This window comes from Ctenocephalides felis, unplaced genomic scaffold, assembly GCF_003426905.1.
Source record: "Ctenocephalides felis isolate EL2017-DRISC unplaced genomic scaffold, ASM342690v1 CF-g0.4_SCAFFOLD_03570, whole genome shotgun sequence".
NCBI classification, from domain to species: Eukaryota; Metazoa; Arthropoda; class Insecta; order Siphonaptera; family Pulicidae; genus Ctenocephalides; species Ctenocephalides felis.
Window position 1 is genome coordinate 9,538,438 of NW_020539724.1, and position 17,332 is coordinate 9,555,769.

Below are 17,332 nucleotides of genomic sequence, written 5' to 3' on the forward strand. Positions count from 1 at the left end.
GTACTTGAATAATTTAATATATTCGGCTTGACGAAGCGTTCATTCAATTCATGTGATTTCAATCTCATGACTGATTAATATAGCGTATTCATATGCCAGAAAAATAAATAAAAGTATCATGAAATACGAAATAAATGTAAGCTTGAGATTTATTTTTGCTTGATAAGATACACCTTTTCATTTTATGAACGCATCTGTTCAGTTAAAACGAAAGTGTGAAGAGAAATCAGATTACACTTTGAGTGTTCTATCTACAATCGGAGTACCGCAAGGCAGTATGTTAAAACCAGCATATATCATTTACTCACTTAATCCCTGAAATTATCTCTTTACACATTGATTACATTCTATTATTGAATCATTCATATTATCCAGCAAAAGATTTGTCTGCATTTGATTGAAGTTTTATATATTTCTCAAATTCTATCTTTCCATTTTCCACACAATACAATTATCTTTACATCGAACCAAATGTGTTGCAAAAATTGTGTAACTTTAAAGCAAATGGCATTGTTCCAAACACTGCAGCGCAAAATACAGCAAAGTACTTTTGTGCAGTAAATAAATCTTCATCCTAACGACTTCATTTTAATGCAAAATTTTGCCATCAAAGAAAACAAATTTCTTTATTTAATATGATACAAACAGGTAGAGTTATAGACACACCTCTATAAGTTATAAAGTTAACCTGAATATAAAACAATAGTTTTATTAAATCCAACCGAATAAAAACGTACGATTACGTTGCTATTTAATTTCTTCTTTATTCTAAAAGTCATCGTTCGCTCCAAAATATCATGTGATAAAAATTACGTAATTTTGAAATAGTAGATAGATTACATGTTTTACGTATATATAGTAGCATTTAATCTTATCACGAATTGCGTATGTTAAAACAAATTTCAAATAAAAATGATTTCCGTATTCTAACAATATCAAAAAGTGTTATTTTTTAATTTATTACAGAAGGTCATACCTAATACTTTAACTATGAAATATGAAATATTTTCTTACATAAAGTTCTAGTTAGATCTCTAATCTAACACTCTTTTTTTGTCAATTTTTTACTATATTTCAAATAAAATATTTTACTTTAACTACTTGTAGATATTTTAATGACCCGCTTTTCAATAAAGAACAGAGCGTATTCGTGACTGAAAGGTCAATTAGATTATAAGTATTTTACGTTGACTACTGCTCATTATTTTAAATGAGGCTACACAGACAAATAGACGCCGAACGATATTTGATATCGAACCTTTTTCTAAGAATTGAGGTAATTGATATCGTTGAAAATCGATACATTTAAACGAATATTGAAAGATTGACTTATTTTCTTAGTGTATAAAAACTTATTCATATCGTAAAAGATAATACTGTCTGCCACTATTAAAATATTCAAAAATACACAATATTTACGAGGTTGTATCATGTATAAAACATTTTTATTAAATCGTAATTCTTTTACTAGCAATAATTTCAAGTTTTACAATCAGAATTTATAGCCAGATCCCATAAAATCTGTATTAATGTTTACACTACAAGAAGTATGTACATCAATATAAGAAAATGCATAATATTTACAAGAAAAAGCTTTAGCATTCAATGGGTAACAACATTATAACTCATGAAGCCGATCGATACAGAAGTCTAGACAAGACTCAATAAGTGCTTTGAAAGCAAAATCGTGTTTTTTTCAATATTAAATGAAAATATAACTTTTTTGCAAACTGAGTTTTAAAAAGGTAATTAAATATAATTTGGATTTATGGACCTAATTTTGATAGACTAATAAATTGGAAAGTAGCTACACACAATTAATAGAGACAATCCTCATCGAGTTCCAATGGGTCAAATTTTTAAAATAGAAGCAGCTGTTTTTGAGAAAACGACGAACAACTCAAATTTTGGCTCTTCGACATCCAGAATGACTTAAAATAAATTAGCAAATCGAATTTTCTGTTAAAACATAAACCTGGCCTTGCATGTGCGTACAATTTTTTGCATTAAGTTTGTTTTCAATAATAAAACAATATTTGCCTTGTGTTGTACCTAAGAAGTCAATCAGAAGAATCAGGACTTTTTTCTTTCTCTCAAAGCATCAATTTCAATGAGTATCTCTTTGCAAATTAATTAGTTATAGATTTCACAATTATCGTCAAAATGCGATAACAAATCTTTTCACATTTCTCGAGACTCTCATAGTAACAGTGGAGGCTGATTTTTGTTTTTTCAAAAAAGTTCCATTATTATCGCGTCTTTGCAATAAATCTTGCCGTAATTCTATTTGGTAATCGAGTTTAAATAAGCTTATCTAACAATAATATCAGCCAAGAGGATTCTATGTCTGTTGCCAGACTTATATAGCCACTGTTGCTTCTATTGATACCTCTTAGTACACGCATTAGTTTCAGAAGACGATATGAGGTCAACGTTTCGACACTGGTATCATTTTTAAACTTTAAGAGTTTTTATAGAAATAAAACCTACTGTATTTATTCTGAGAGATAAATTAAAATTTTGGCCCACGCGAAATAAAAATCTCATACAAAATCAATAACGAAATAAAAATCTACTAGTACCATTGGAACCATTGCAGTGCCATAGACCAGGAGAAGATTTACCAAAAATACTCAGCTGATACATTACATTAAACTTTTTTTTTATATTATTAAAATTATGTTTCAAAATTTTCTATTCATATTCCTCCTAATATTTTAAGATGTATGGCTAAACCAACAATTAAAGAACTAAGTAAATATTAAAATTAACCGTTGCTTTGCTTGTTTCTGACGTCAAGATTTATTAAGCAAGTCATTCGCAAATAAAAATTATTTCACGACCAAAATATTCAAAATCAAGGACAAGGTTCTACAATAAAAAGCAATGACAGTCAATAAGGAAGTATGAATGATACTGACTTTGAATACTGAAAGCATTCCTAATCTAAAATTCAACTCTAAAAAAAGCTTCTTAATTCCTTTTATAAACGATTCATGGTCTATATTGATAGCAGTATCTTATTATAAAAAATTAAGGAAACCAGCAACATATTAGAGATTAAATACATTGGATTAATATTTTATCTTTATTAATTCGCACATCCCAATATTCTGATGATAATTCGGTACTTTATCGAAAAAAAGATTTGACTTTTGATCTTGAGTTATCTGTCTGGTATAAACCAGTTGAAGCTATTAATCAAGTTTTACAAAATAGAGAATAATTTTTAAATAAAGCAACGAAATTTTTGTGAAGCATTGGAAAATACATAAATCACCAAAAAAAGAAGTTCTAATTTTATATTTAAAGAAGCAAAAACATTTTATAGAACTCCCTAGCAACATTGTTTGTCATAACAAAGAAAAACATATTTTTACCATTATCTATCTAGGTCATCCAATTTCTTGACAGATGTTTATCTCAATTTGAAAAGAAGAATCTATTGATGCACGACAAATTTGTATCGGTTTTTGACCCGGAGATATAATAATATAACAAATAACTAGCCTTTCATAAAAACAATACGTTGAAAAACATGTCAGATGCTTTATACACTCAACAATAACAAGATATGACCATGAGAATCTATATATCCGTAACTAATTGATTTTGGCCTATTAAATTTACTGATTAGCGCCAAATTAAATTGTATTAGCAAAGAATTTTTTGTCACGGTTTTTTAAGCTCAATCCATGCCCAACTTCAGTAAGATCATCATCAAATTTGAGTTTTGATTTATCAATTGGTATTGGTTTCAACTAATATATAATTGAATAGAATTTGAAATAATTTAACACCGTGGGTTTTCATTCACATCCGAAGCCTAATTCTCGTGACAATTGTGACCGTTTTGGCAAAGGATCAAACAGTCAAATTTTCGCGCAACGTGCGGTTTGTTGACGTGGTCATCTAAGGTCACGAGAATCTCTAGGAAAACCAAAGTCCATTTTTTATTTGAAAGGTTCTTGAAGTCGAGAACAAAGTGTCAAGAAATTAACAACTAGGACAAATAAACAATAAAGATAATTTATTGGTTGGCGCTTGGTTTAGACAACAATACGCAACTGATGAAATTTGGACGCAATCTCCAAGGGAAGGGAAGTAGGATAATGAATACAAAAGTGGTAATAGTACTTTATGTACAAGCTACTTTCAAAGCCAATAATAAGCAATAATTGACATATTATGCTCTATTAAAAATATAAAAGACTAGCAAACCGGGCGAACTCCGTTTCACCACCAGATGGTTTCATTTTAATGTAAAATTTCGTTTGGTGATTAAAAAATGAAGAAAAAATTGCCTGCTGTTTAAATTGAATAAAAATTTACACAATACACGTGATTGATTTAAGGTTTCCAATTGAAATGTTAGGAAACGAATAGCTTATTTTTTTACGTTTTTTGCACAATTTCACAGTGAACACAATGCCGGTTTGTCACATCAAATTAACTGAGCAGAGAACAATGAGTAGCAGTCAAACAAAAAATATCAGTTTGTAGTGTATGCTATGTATCAGAGATGACGCTGTATGTGAAAAAAGAAAAAGTGTTTTCCGCTTTTCTGTTGAAATCTTTCTTTAATTTTTTTTGCTATAAACATTTCACAGAGTCCGAGACCTTTCAACGAATGCAAAATGGTCGAAATCGGTAAATAACGATTTACGAATACTTCTCTATTAATAAATGCTATTTTTATTTTTACCAATGTATATCATACTATTTCAGTATTGCATAATTGAGCAGTTGGGATTTATAGTTCGCACATTCAAACCAATAAACAATAACAGAGTAATCGATAAATCAAACACTGTAGCAAAAACATTGATGCATTGTATCATATGTTACAATTTCCAATGTAAACTAATACTGATAATCAATTTATATTGTTCCATACATTGTAGATGACATACAGCAAATAATCGTATTCAACTGAGTCATCAATCAAATACACTTGATAAAATATTCATCATGGCTAAACAAATAAGTATGGTACTTTGAAAAACAGTGGTAAAGATATAGAGCAAAGTTTTGGAACTTGGGATATAATTTTATTATTACCATAGCGTGCACTATCCAGACACCCAACAAAAAACCCATGAATCAAGTCACATGTTCAGCTGTTATAAACGGCCGAGTCTATAGTATAGTATGCAAACTGACTTCATGAAAAAAATAAAAGTACTATGTATGCAAATAAGTTCTCATCCATAAGGAAGATCCGTCAAGAAGAAAGTTCGTTGAACCAATTGCGCGCAAAATTGGACAATAGACTGACTCCACAGGTGTTGACGTCAACTGGCAATAGACTGAATTATTTAAACCAGTTGGGAAGGATAATTGAAATCGATAATATGCAAGTGAAACAGACACTATCTCATATTTGCATTTTCGGATTGGACATATGCATTTTTTTGTCACCATATAATTTACAACCTAGTTCCAAAGGTATTGGCTTCATCTGGTAACTAGCTTTGGCAAGGATATTGAAATCATTTTCTGATCACCATATAATTACAACATTCAGTAGACATCTAGTAAAAAATACAAATAATAGAATGCAATGACTTAAAGTTACCAGTATCAATCCAATTGTGTAAGAGTCAAAATAAATCTCTATATAGAAAATAACAAATATGTATGAAATTGTGTATCTATATGTTGCATATTTTCAGTATTAGTTGGTGATATAGGAAATTTGCTCGAATAGAGACAAGTTAAAAACATTGTAATAAAAAACAAATTATTCTTAGATCCTAAACCACTATAAAATGCAGATAAATTAATGGTATCTTGAATACCAATTGTAAATACCAATTAGAGCTTTAACTAACTTATGTAAAAACATAATTATGAATAAGTGAATAAATTTGTGTATAATAATATTGACAAATGATAAAATTCTATATGCACATTATCAGTTATTTAATATTAGTAGATATTATATTATAGAGTTATTTTATATTATGAGTAAAATAAATATCAACTATGTGAATATTACCAAACTGCACTTCATTTTTGCAATTTTATTCCATAAAGTACTAAATACACAAACTTTCCAGACCATGATTTATCTCACCATCAGTGCAAAATTCATCAATATATTAACACATTTATAAATTACATATTTTAAAATATATAACAAATTATTTATAAAATGCGTTAATATTTTGTCTATAATTTCACACTGATGACAAGATTTGAAAAGTCTGTGACTTAAAATTTTATGAAATAGAGTTAGTGTAGAGAGTTGTTATTTACACAATTTATATTCATTCCACTGATAATACAAAATTCTATAAATATTTATGTCTATATATTAACACATTATATATATATATATATATATATATAATGAGTTATTAGCAAAGCACTTAAATAATTAACAAGTAAGAAATTCATTCAAGTAAGATACTTGAAAAGCTTTATTCTCCTAAGTGTATATAATATCTTTTTATTGATCCAATAATCATATAAGAAACACCTCAAAACAATGGTGCCATATATTTTGATTCAAAACTGATAAAAAGTACTACATTGTTTATTTTATATAAGCAATATGAATTTGTAAAATTATTAAAATGAATAAAAATGCACCAACAAAGAAAACGAGGCGATTCGTGCAACCTAACCTCAAATTTCTAATATTTGCAAAATGCTTATACCGCAACTAATAAATGACATTTAGCTAATTTGATTAATGATTTTACGTTTTTCGATTGAAATTAATAATAAATATTATTTCCAAGGCAATTTCCGTAATATTTTACACGTGACAAAAACATATTATATACACAAAGTTTATTTTACAATCCAAAACAAAAACAATTTTTTATAAAAATGACATTTCTGACTCACCATGTCCATGTCCATTCATCTCAGGTTTAGGCATTTTGAATCCTTTTTAATCTGAAACATGACAGGTTTCTTTTGTACTTTTTACGAAAATGTAAATCTTTGCAAAATTGTGATGACAACCATAAAAATTATAAAATTCGTGAAGAATTGTATAAACAATATTTTAATTTGCTTACAAATAATATATTACCCAGTTTGTTAACGCTTTATTTTGTTTAACAAAAGCCGTGACAAGAAACTACAAAACTTAAAGAAAATGTAATGAAAATGTATTACTTACTTTGTATAAATCAATCAAGATATTCCAAATTAATAGCACAACACTTTCATAAATAACACATTTTATTATTCACAGAAAAAATCACAAAAAGATTTTATTATAAATTTAGTCATTGAATCGCTAGATACGAGTGCATTGAGCTTCGGCGTGAATGACGCTTGTGGCTATTATTTATTTTCCTTAGGTTGGTATTCCTGTAGCGCGAACTTGAGGATAATGAATAATATCAATACGAATATGAGCGGGAAAAACAAATTACGTTTAAATATTTTTTATGCACTCTGTTAATGTCAAATCCTTTATATTTACACGATTTACACATTACTTAATGTAAAATAAGCTTTATAATGTTAGATTTATGATACAATGGCATACATAATAGATTTAATAAATAGCATTGCAAAAACTCAAACATATAATGAAACATTTTATGTGGAATTGATGAATACCAATTACACAAACTACGTTATTAATGTTTATTTAATATTTAGTAATATTCTTTAAATTGTTTTTGAAACTAAAAGTATTTATGAATCGAAACTCTTGCGACATCTAAAATCATGTTGCCAACTGTTACGAATATCTAAGTTTCGCACCAATATGGAAAGGATAAAACGAATTTATAAAATTCAAATATGGAGTTCATCTATAATAACAAAATAAAGAATACTTTCTTCTATAAATTTGATTTTGGAAGGATGTTTTATTATAAATACAGCAGTGTGTATTATTAATATTAATTTATTATCAATCAGACTTAAGAACATGTTTATATAAAGTTATAGTACACAACTATATTTTTCATTATAAAAACTATAAAAATACAAATGCATTTTAAACAAAAGTCACATTATCAAAATTCAACATTCTTGCACATGTAAGTCTATAAATATTAATCCAAATTCAATTATTTACGCAATTTAAACCGGTAATTTTAAAATCATGATAGCAACACATCATTATCAACATACTTCATATAATATAATACAGACATTAGGATTATGTAGTTTACAATATACTAAAAAACTAAAACGTATTAAAATTTGTTACATAACCACACAAGTTATAAATTCTATAAAAATATCTTTTTTTTATTTGTGTCATTAGGACATTCAAATGTCGCGCACTCCTGTGCCATAGTTGGCACCCCCGGCACGATTCAGGGCGTCTCTGAATTGTTCAACTTCAAGCTCTGACTGGTTTTCAGCTTGAAGCTCAACCGCAAAATTCTAAAAGGATGAACAAATATGGCGTCAAATTTGTTGTTAATAATTGTTGTAATTTATATGTTTAATATAAAAAGTGCAGTGTGTCTACAAAAGCTAAGAATAAAGACAAATCGAAAATGGATTGGAAACTAATGTAAGTAATAATTTAATTAAGCTCTATTATCTTTCCTAGAAGAAGGCTATTAAGTATCTTATTGAGCGATCTGTTACTTGAAAATGGCGACACTGATAGGGATTAGTTTGCACTTTTATCCTACTAAATACTGAAACTTACAGTAATTATATCTTTCACCATAGCTTTGTCGTTGACATTTTAGCTCTATTAATTACACCAACACCTGGTCCGACCCACGTCAGGAACAAAAACTTTCGGCGCTTTGACATCTCATCCCCCATTTGCAATCTATATAATAAAGTACAAGTTAAAAAATAAAAATAAAGTACAAGTATTTTACACGTAATATATAATTTGGTCAATATTTTACTTACCTGATATATCCAAAAGCACGTTCATTCTCAGCAAATTGTTCCCTAAACTCTGCAAAATCACAACCCTTGGCGGAGACTACTATTTGGGGACCGTTGAATTTGAAGACGGCCCTGTCGAAAAGAAATGATTTATTAGACATATATTGTATGTGACATTTTATTTGATTTGTGTGAAAATCACATGTTTAAATAATCTAGATATATTATCTCAGAAGATTACTAACCAGTCTGTATCGGATAAGTCGCTTCTGACGTCCTCATAAGCCGCTCGGACCGTATCTCTATCTAAGCTTGTTGTCATGGCGACCTAAAAAAGAAAATCTATTTTTATTTTCTTCAAAACTTATTATAATGATAAAATTAGTAGCATGCTAGGTGTAAGAGGCATTTTGCCTTAAGTTTAAAAATGTGTTTATACACAGTGTTGTCCTAAAAAGATGCCCTAGCATTCCAAACTATAAAAATAAATAGTTATCTGCCTGAAGGCAGGTCCATGGTGTGAGATCATCACATATCAATGACTCTACTATTATTTCTACCATATTCCCCCCATTGCCATTTTATTATTAATCATTTTTTATACACTTTCATGCATTTTTTTTTATTTAAATATATATATACATTATTTTCATATTTCAGAGAGACAGAAGTGCCTGGTATGAGAGATTATGAAAACAATTTACATAATTTATATATACATTTCATAACCATTTCATTAATATAATATCTATTATAATTAAAATATCTTTATAAAACTCTTCACTCATCTTTATCTTTAATTTCCTTATAATTTTTCTGTTGTTTCCATGCTTCCTGATCCTGTGCTTTAACTTTCAGGTCTCTATTTTTTCTTCCCCTTTCATCAATCATCTGCATACTTCTTCCAAATCTTTATAGTCTTATTTTACCTTCGACTACATCATGTAGGAGAAATTTCTTTGCAGAATGGGTCCGATCCAGATTCCTTCCCTTTTGATGATCATGTTTAGATCAAGTTCTTTTCGTTATTACCTGTAACTCCCAATTTTATAGTATTTTTATATATTTAAAGCTCTTAGGTTTATATCATTTCTTAGGCTGTTTGGATTGAGTTCAAATTGTAGACAAACTCTAAGCAATGTTACATTAATTTCATAAAAAATAAACTCAACAATTAATCAAGGATTAATGCTAGTTGATTAAAATGGGTCGTCAATCTTTGCAAACCCAGTTATTTCTTCCTTAATGATATTACATATTGGTATCCTGAGTCTATTTGGGATGAGATTATGCTGAATAAAACCATAAATTATTTTCTACTGGTATAAACAGTCTACAAGATTTATGTAACGAGTTAAATTATCATATTAAGGTCATCATCGCCGACTGTTTCTGCTCCAAAATGATTTGTTGGATCGTTTTAATCTCTTATTAGGTTACCCTTATTCCAAAGATGTGGTTTTCCACATATAAAACACTTATCACTTATTTTCGGATTTATGAAGTATGTATGTCACAGATTTAATTTGCTGATTGATGAATGTGCATTTTATCAGTTTCTACAGATAATGGAAGGACGATAAAAACATCATGTGTTGATAATGAATTTTGTATATATGCAAGGAAATGGTCCGATTTTGTATTTTATAATGGATTAATAGAATTATTAGAATAATTTATGTAGAGATGGACTTACCATATCCGAAGCCGGATCGGTTAGGATTTGACTCCGCTTGAGAGGAGAGTTATTTTCACTTAACAACTCCACAACTCCGACAACTTTGAAACATAATACTTGACACAAATGTGTTCTCTAGTGCGTTCTTAACATATCTAAGGATTTATTGATACCTTGGAAATAGTTTACAAATAGTTCAAACATTTTTGTTCATTTTATTATAATAATTACTATTTTATGCATTTCAATATGCATACAAATCTCAAATTGACAAAAAAATTGGGGAATCAAAATCAATTTGTAATTATTTTTGAAGAAAAAATATAGAATTCTTTGAATATGTTCATTTTTATATGAAAATAATGCAGTGAACCATATATATGAAATAAGAACAAATCTTTGTGTGTAATATTTTTTCACAAAATAATAATACCTCACATTTTTTTATTATATCCTTCTCGAGAATTAATTATACATCAGGTAGTTTGATTAGCATACTATTACTTTTACACAATTATAAAATAATAATTGTGCAAAAGTTATAATATAATACTAAATATTATTAGCTGGTTGTATACCATTGAAAGAGCTCATTTACGGACGTATACAGAATATAAAACACAAAATGGCATTATTTTGAGACATTATATACCTGGAAAGTCCTAAAACTGGCTGTGAGACGAGAAAACGACCACTTTTTTGGACCCAAATCTTTGTATTAGTAAAAAATCTCGAGCAAATATCTGCACATGTTAACAGATTTAGTACAAGTTTAGCGAAGTCGGATATGACAAATCCTGTGAGACAACTCCACTCCGAGGGAGGAGTTGTATCGGAATGATAACTCTGGAGTGGGCTACCCATCTCTAGATATTCATATTACAAGATTCAAACCCAGATAAGAAAAATATCAAATTCGGGAAACTTAGAGTCAAAGTACTTGAATTTTATGTATCTCAATTATGAAAAATTACTCATTTTGTTAGGAATGTTATAAGCCTCTTGGCAAGGGTACAATTAGGAAGAATCACTCATTTGTTTTGAAAAATTATAAATGAGCATCTATATATTCCTAAATTTTGAAAGAGCTACTGGCAGTACGTGGTACTGCTACCAAGAATTGTTCTTTTTGTTGGAAAATTGTAAATGAGCGTTTTGATTTACTTAAATTTCATTTATTTCCAAAAAGTATTGGCAGAAGGTACGACAACAAAGTTATAATCCATCATCTTGATTTCCTTAAATTTCATTTACCCCAATGTTGTTGTACCCTCTTGGCGAAGATAGGAGGAAGAATCACTCATTTGTTTTGGAAAATTATAAAAGAGCATCTATATACTCTTAAATTGTGAAAGAACTATTGGCAGCACGTACTGCTAAGAAGAGTCGTTCTTTTTGTTGAAAAATTGTAAATGAACTCTCTTACTTAAGTTTCATCTATCTGAAAGAGCTTTTGTTTGGGCTTTGGCACTTGTTCTACATCCTTCGAACCAATAAGCCATTCTTTCGAATTCCTTCTCAAAGTTCAATACTGCAGTTGCATTTATTAAACATCAATGACATCACCCATAAACAAAACGAAACAAAAGTTTTCTTTATATAGGCTTCTTGAAACGCGGTGTTCAAGTGCCTTTGACATATTTATGACGCACCATTAGGCTATGCACATCGAAGTCGACGTCCAACGCAGCCCATTAACGATTATGAATCACAGACGCCTTTAGGCCGATATTCATTATTGCCGACGGAAATAAATTGTATAAAATTGTATTTAAATATAAATTGCTACAGATTTTTTCATGTGATTTTATCATTGGTGTCGATCACGGTAGCCAAACTTTACAAATTAGATGGTTCCAATTAGGTGGTTCGTAGGGTTGCGGCAAGCTTTAGGCTTTGAAACCCAGAAGTTCAAGGTACAAGTCCACGTTTTGGACAATCTGGTAAGAAGCAGTAGTTTCCTTGAAAATTTAGATAACAATGCTTTTCCAAAATAGCAGTTTTCTGGCATTACTGCATGAATGTAAAATGTCATAGATTATTGAAATTTTTATAATAAAAATTTATCAAAAATCTAATGGTCAACCAACCATTGGTTTGTTAGCCAAGTAGTTAAGAAATATCGTCACAAAAGGCTTTAATCATCAACTTCCATGGAATGCCAGGACCTTCACATCCTAAGCATTATATACTAGATTTTTTTTAATAGTAGTTGGAGCTTGAAAGTCCTAAGAACCGTTGTGATCATTAAGAAGTACTACATCAAATTTCTTCAATACTAATTATTTTTTTAATACACGAATATTGGAACTCTACTTGTGAGCACAGTTTGGCTCTATATTTCCAAGAAAATTGATATCAGGTTATCTGAGATGAGTATCGAACCTGGAACCTTGGTTGGAAAATCCAAAGTTTTACCATAAAGCCATTTTAAATCTTACTAGAATTTAAACTCAAATAAAATGAATCATAATCAAGAGAAATAAATACGTAAGTACATAAGTACGTTTACAAAGCTATTTTTAATTCCAAATATTATTAAACTCTTACTATTAACAAAGTTTTTGGCAATTTAAATAGAATGTTCTAATAAATATTTACCAGAAATAAGTTTAATTGTAGGTATTTATATGAATAACTCATATTATTGTTGTATTACACAATTGTATTGCGATTTTCATAAAAATGTGAGTACGTAAATAGAAGTTTATTCATAACTATTAGGTAAAATTTAAAAAATTCAGCAATTGCACATACTTTAATAATATTGTATTAAAAAGAACGATAAAAATCTGATAAAAATCGATACAAAAATATTTAACATATTTCATTTCTGTACAGTACATTTGTTCTGAATTAAGACAATACTAAGATTCTCTAGATTAATTATGTATAAAAACAAACAGATTCACCAACTATTTTCTGATGAAAATCTGATAAAAATCGATACAAAAATATTTAACATATTTCATTTCTGTACAGTACATTCGTTCTGAATTGCTTTCATATCCAAAGACATTATTTACTTATGTAAGAATTCGAAAAATTGCGACAGTACATGTAGTCGGAAAATATGAACAAATTAAGACTTAATACTTTAATAATTCTAAGATTCTCTAGATTAATTGTGTAAAAAAATAAACAGATTTACGAACTATTTTATCTTACAAATTCATTTTTCAAACTCTCTCTTTCAATGAAATCCGAAACCGACGTGATGCATTCTGAACAAAGACGTCACATCAGAGTGCAAAGCCCGAATTAAAATAACCTTGGAGGGCATTTTCCCAAGAATATGTCATGTCTGAAGGCATTAAACTGAGCTGAAGAAAAATGATAGCTGGAAACTATAATATTAATATGATGGGATTTGGAAAATCAAAAACAGTACTGGAAATCTTACTGCACGAATCATATTTGCAGTCAGAGATCGTGGGAATAGGTAATAAAAATTACTTCAAAAATTTCTTTATGGCGTAAAAGCAGAAAAAATTATGCAAGGAAAGTGTCTTATATTAGATTTCCAAAACTACCTTCCATTTTCCAAATCCTATTATGTTAGATTTAGAAAAACAAAGGTATAAGTTCTGAAATCATATATCCAGTTAGAAATTGTAAAAGAGACTACTACGTTTTAGTTGAAAGAAAATATTTTTACTATTTTACTAGTAAAGTGTAAGGAAAATTTCTAGAAATCTTAGGAAGAATGAGAACTGATTTAATTTCTATCTACCAATTTATTTATTATTTATATAAGTTTAAAAGCTCTACACAGAGCAGGGACAATGAGAGCTGGAAAAGTGGAAACTATCTGATTACTATAAAGGATTTTGAAAATCTACACAATCTCAGTACAGATGGAAAACTGGAAACTCAGGTAATAATTTTTAGAAGATTATCACGTTTTAGGTTCAGTTTGTAAAAATAGTTTCACTAGAAATCGACGTACCAACTTTCAGTTAAAATTTGTATATACTTGATAATTATACTTATTAATTTCCTTCATCGAAACTTTGTTCAATACTAAATTACATACTACACAATATCAGGAGAAGAAAAACATCAAATATGTGAAAAATGAATTCAGAAATAACATATTTTACTATATTCTCCATAATATCCTCAGTCGTTGTTCGGACGTATTTTCGTTTTATTATATTGGCCATGAAGGTGACAACCTTCAGGGCATTAAGCTTTACACGGAATGGTTGCTACCCCTGGTTAAAATACATAATATACAAACAAGTCAGTGTTTAATACAGTCCACAGCTACAAGGGTTAAATTATAACTCAACAACCTGAATTATCGAAGGAGAGTTTTAATAAATTTCATAACTACGTAACATAAATACAGTCGTTTTGTACAAAAGTAATAACACACAAAATGATTTGAATTTTTAGTCATTTGCCAAAGGAAAGTCAAATGATATTCAACCAACGCATGAAAGATTATTGCAATAAAACTACGTGTCTGCATTCTAACAAAGAGCAATTAGTTCACTTAAATAAATTAGCATATTAAAAGTAAGGATTTGCTTCAGACATACATTGTCACATATGTAGGAAAATAAAAATGAAGTGAAATTAAAATTACTTTGACAAAGTAATAATTTTCCATTTAAAATTATTAGGACGTTCTTAATATGATCTTATTGAGACCTGCAGTTTATTTTAGACTTGTATCAAGATGTCCCTGATTCAAAATCGCTAAAATATCTGTTTTTATCTATCGGCCAAAGCTCCCAGTTAGCCTGCTGGAGTTACTAAAATAAACTTACTTCTACTTCTCTTGAGACCACAAGAAGTAATTCTGCGATACTACAAATTTCTTGGACAGAAATAGAAAATGGTTAATCCTGTTGAAATAGATTCAAATGCATCGAAATAATAATCACACAAATTATATAATAATCCCACGAATGCCTAAATGATAGAAAAATAATTAGGTTTTAGAAAATTTTAGCAAATTTTGAAAAAGAAGGTAAAGTTGAAAGGTTACCTAGTGGTAAACTTTTTTGCTGTTAATAAAATAACTTATAAAATGATATATTATAAGTAGTATGAGTAAATGTAATAAGTAACAAATTAAAAATATAAATAATTCTAATTAATATAAATAATTGTTTGAAGCAATGTGGTCAAATTGTTGGCCAGAGGACTTGAATAATTCTATTCTGGTCTAAACGATTTATTTTCTCAATGACTATTTTCTGAACTATCCTAATTATATATTACTTTATTAGGCATATAATAGGGAACATTGAGTATTTGCTTTAGAATTTTGTTTAGTTTGATACTTGACTTTCATGACAATATATTTTTCTTACAAAATGTATATGCAGAATTTTTCCATCAGTTAACAATTTATCTTGACCGTTTATTATCATGTAGTTAAATTTGCGATAGAATGTGTTTAAAATTGCTCCAAAAAACAGCAGAGCTATTCTAGTTTGCAAATATAAACAAAATCAGTCTAAAACTAAACAAATAATCGCGAATTTAACGGTTTATATAAAAACATAAAAATAAAACAGTTAGACTAAAGATCAAAACTAAACTGGAAAGAATTAAAAAATTAAATATTCCTATCAGAGTTGTTGTTAGAAGAATTGAACCTGGAATCTGGTGATGGCAAGGCCAAAGCTCTTATCACTGAGCCACGTATTGAAAAGTATAAATTCAAACATTTTTCACTATCTTATCATTGTTTTATTACTAACACGATTTTCTAAAGAAAAATGCGACAAAAATCATAATTGCAAAACACAAATGATGATTCATATTAATATTGTTGTTTCTGAAATCATATTCGACATATCTCGTGTTTGGTTTTTCTGATAACCATGTTATATTATTTTGTAAATATGTTTTTATTGTGCAAAGTTTTCTGTGAAATACAATAAGAAAATTATCAAGTTTATTCAACAGGAATTAACAATGCAAATTGATTAAGTTATTTTTAATATTCTTTTATAATAATTATTTTGCATTTCAAAAAACATACAACGAAAAAATTGGCATAAAAATATATTTTTGATTTTGTTTTTTTGTATTTATGAAAAAAAGTAAATATTTTAACAATTTTAGGATGTGATATTGTTCTTACAACATCGCATCTTAAAAGGAAAAAATTAGACTTCAAAATATATTTATAAAAGATTTTCACGATTTTAGAATATGATGTAGTTTAAGAAAGGAAAAAAATAGATATCAAAATATATTTTTGACGATGTATATTTATATTTATAAAAAAAACATCCACGATTCTAGGATTTTGCAAAAGCCAGACTGTACGTTGGCTGAATATTAGATTTTTCCATGAGTCACTACCTAAAACAGACTCTGATATCATATTATTGAAAAGCACTAAACTTTGTCTAAAAAACTAAAGATAAAATTCTATTTATATATTTTATAATCAATTAAATAAATACCAAAATTGATCATATGGTAACAGTCATTATATTAAAGAAATATTATTTTTATTAAAGTAAATAAATTAATTTAAGGCAAAAATCTTGTGCTAAAATTAATATATTTTTACAATAAGCTTTGTTATGTAAGGTAGTATATTTTTAAAGAAAATTATTTAAAAAAACAGCTTATAACAAATTTCAAAGATCTCGTGAGATTCTATTAATCATCTTTGATAAAAAGTTTATTTTTGGATTCTTATCAGAAAACCATGAAGACTTTATGTATTCGCAATTGCTTTTGGAAAATATAACATCTTTGCTTATCTAGGTTAATAGAATTATGAACATAATGATTATAAAAATAATTTTGTTATAACAAATACTTAATATAAGAATTAAAAGA

At 28.3% G+C, this 17,332-nt stretch overlaps 1 pseudogene; it reads right to left on the minus strand.

Annotated features, from left to right (window-relative positions):
- Positions 1-8,069: 8,069 nt before the first annotated feature.
- LOC113383252 lies at positions 8,070-9,163 on the minus strand (annotated as a pseudogene).
- Between the last annotated feature and the right edge of the window lie 8,169 nt (positions 9,164-17,332).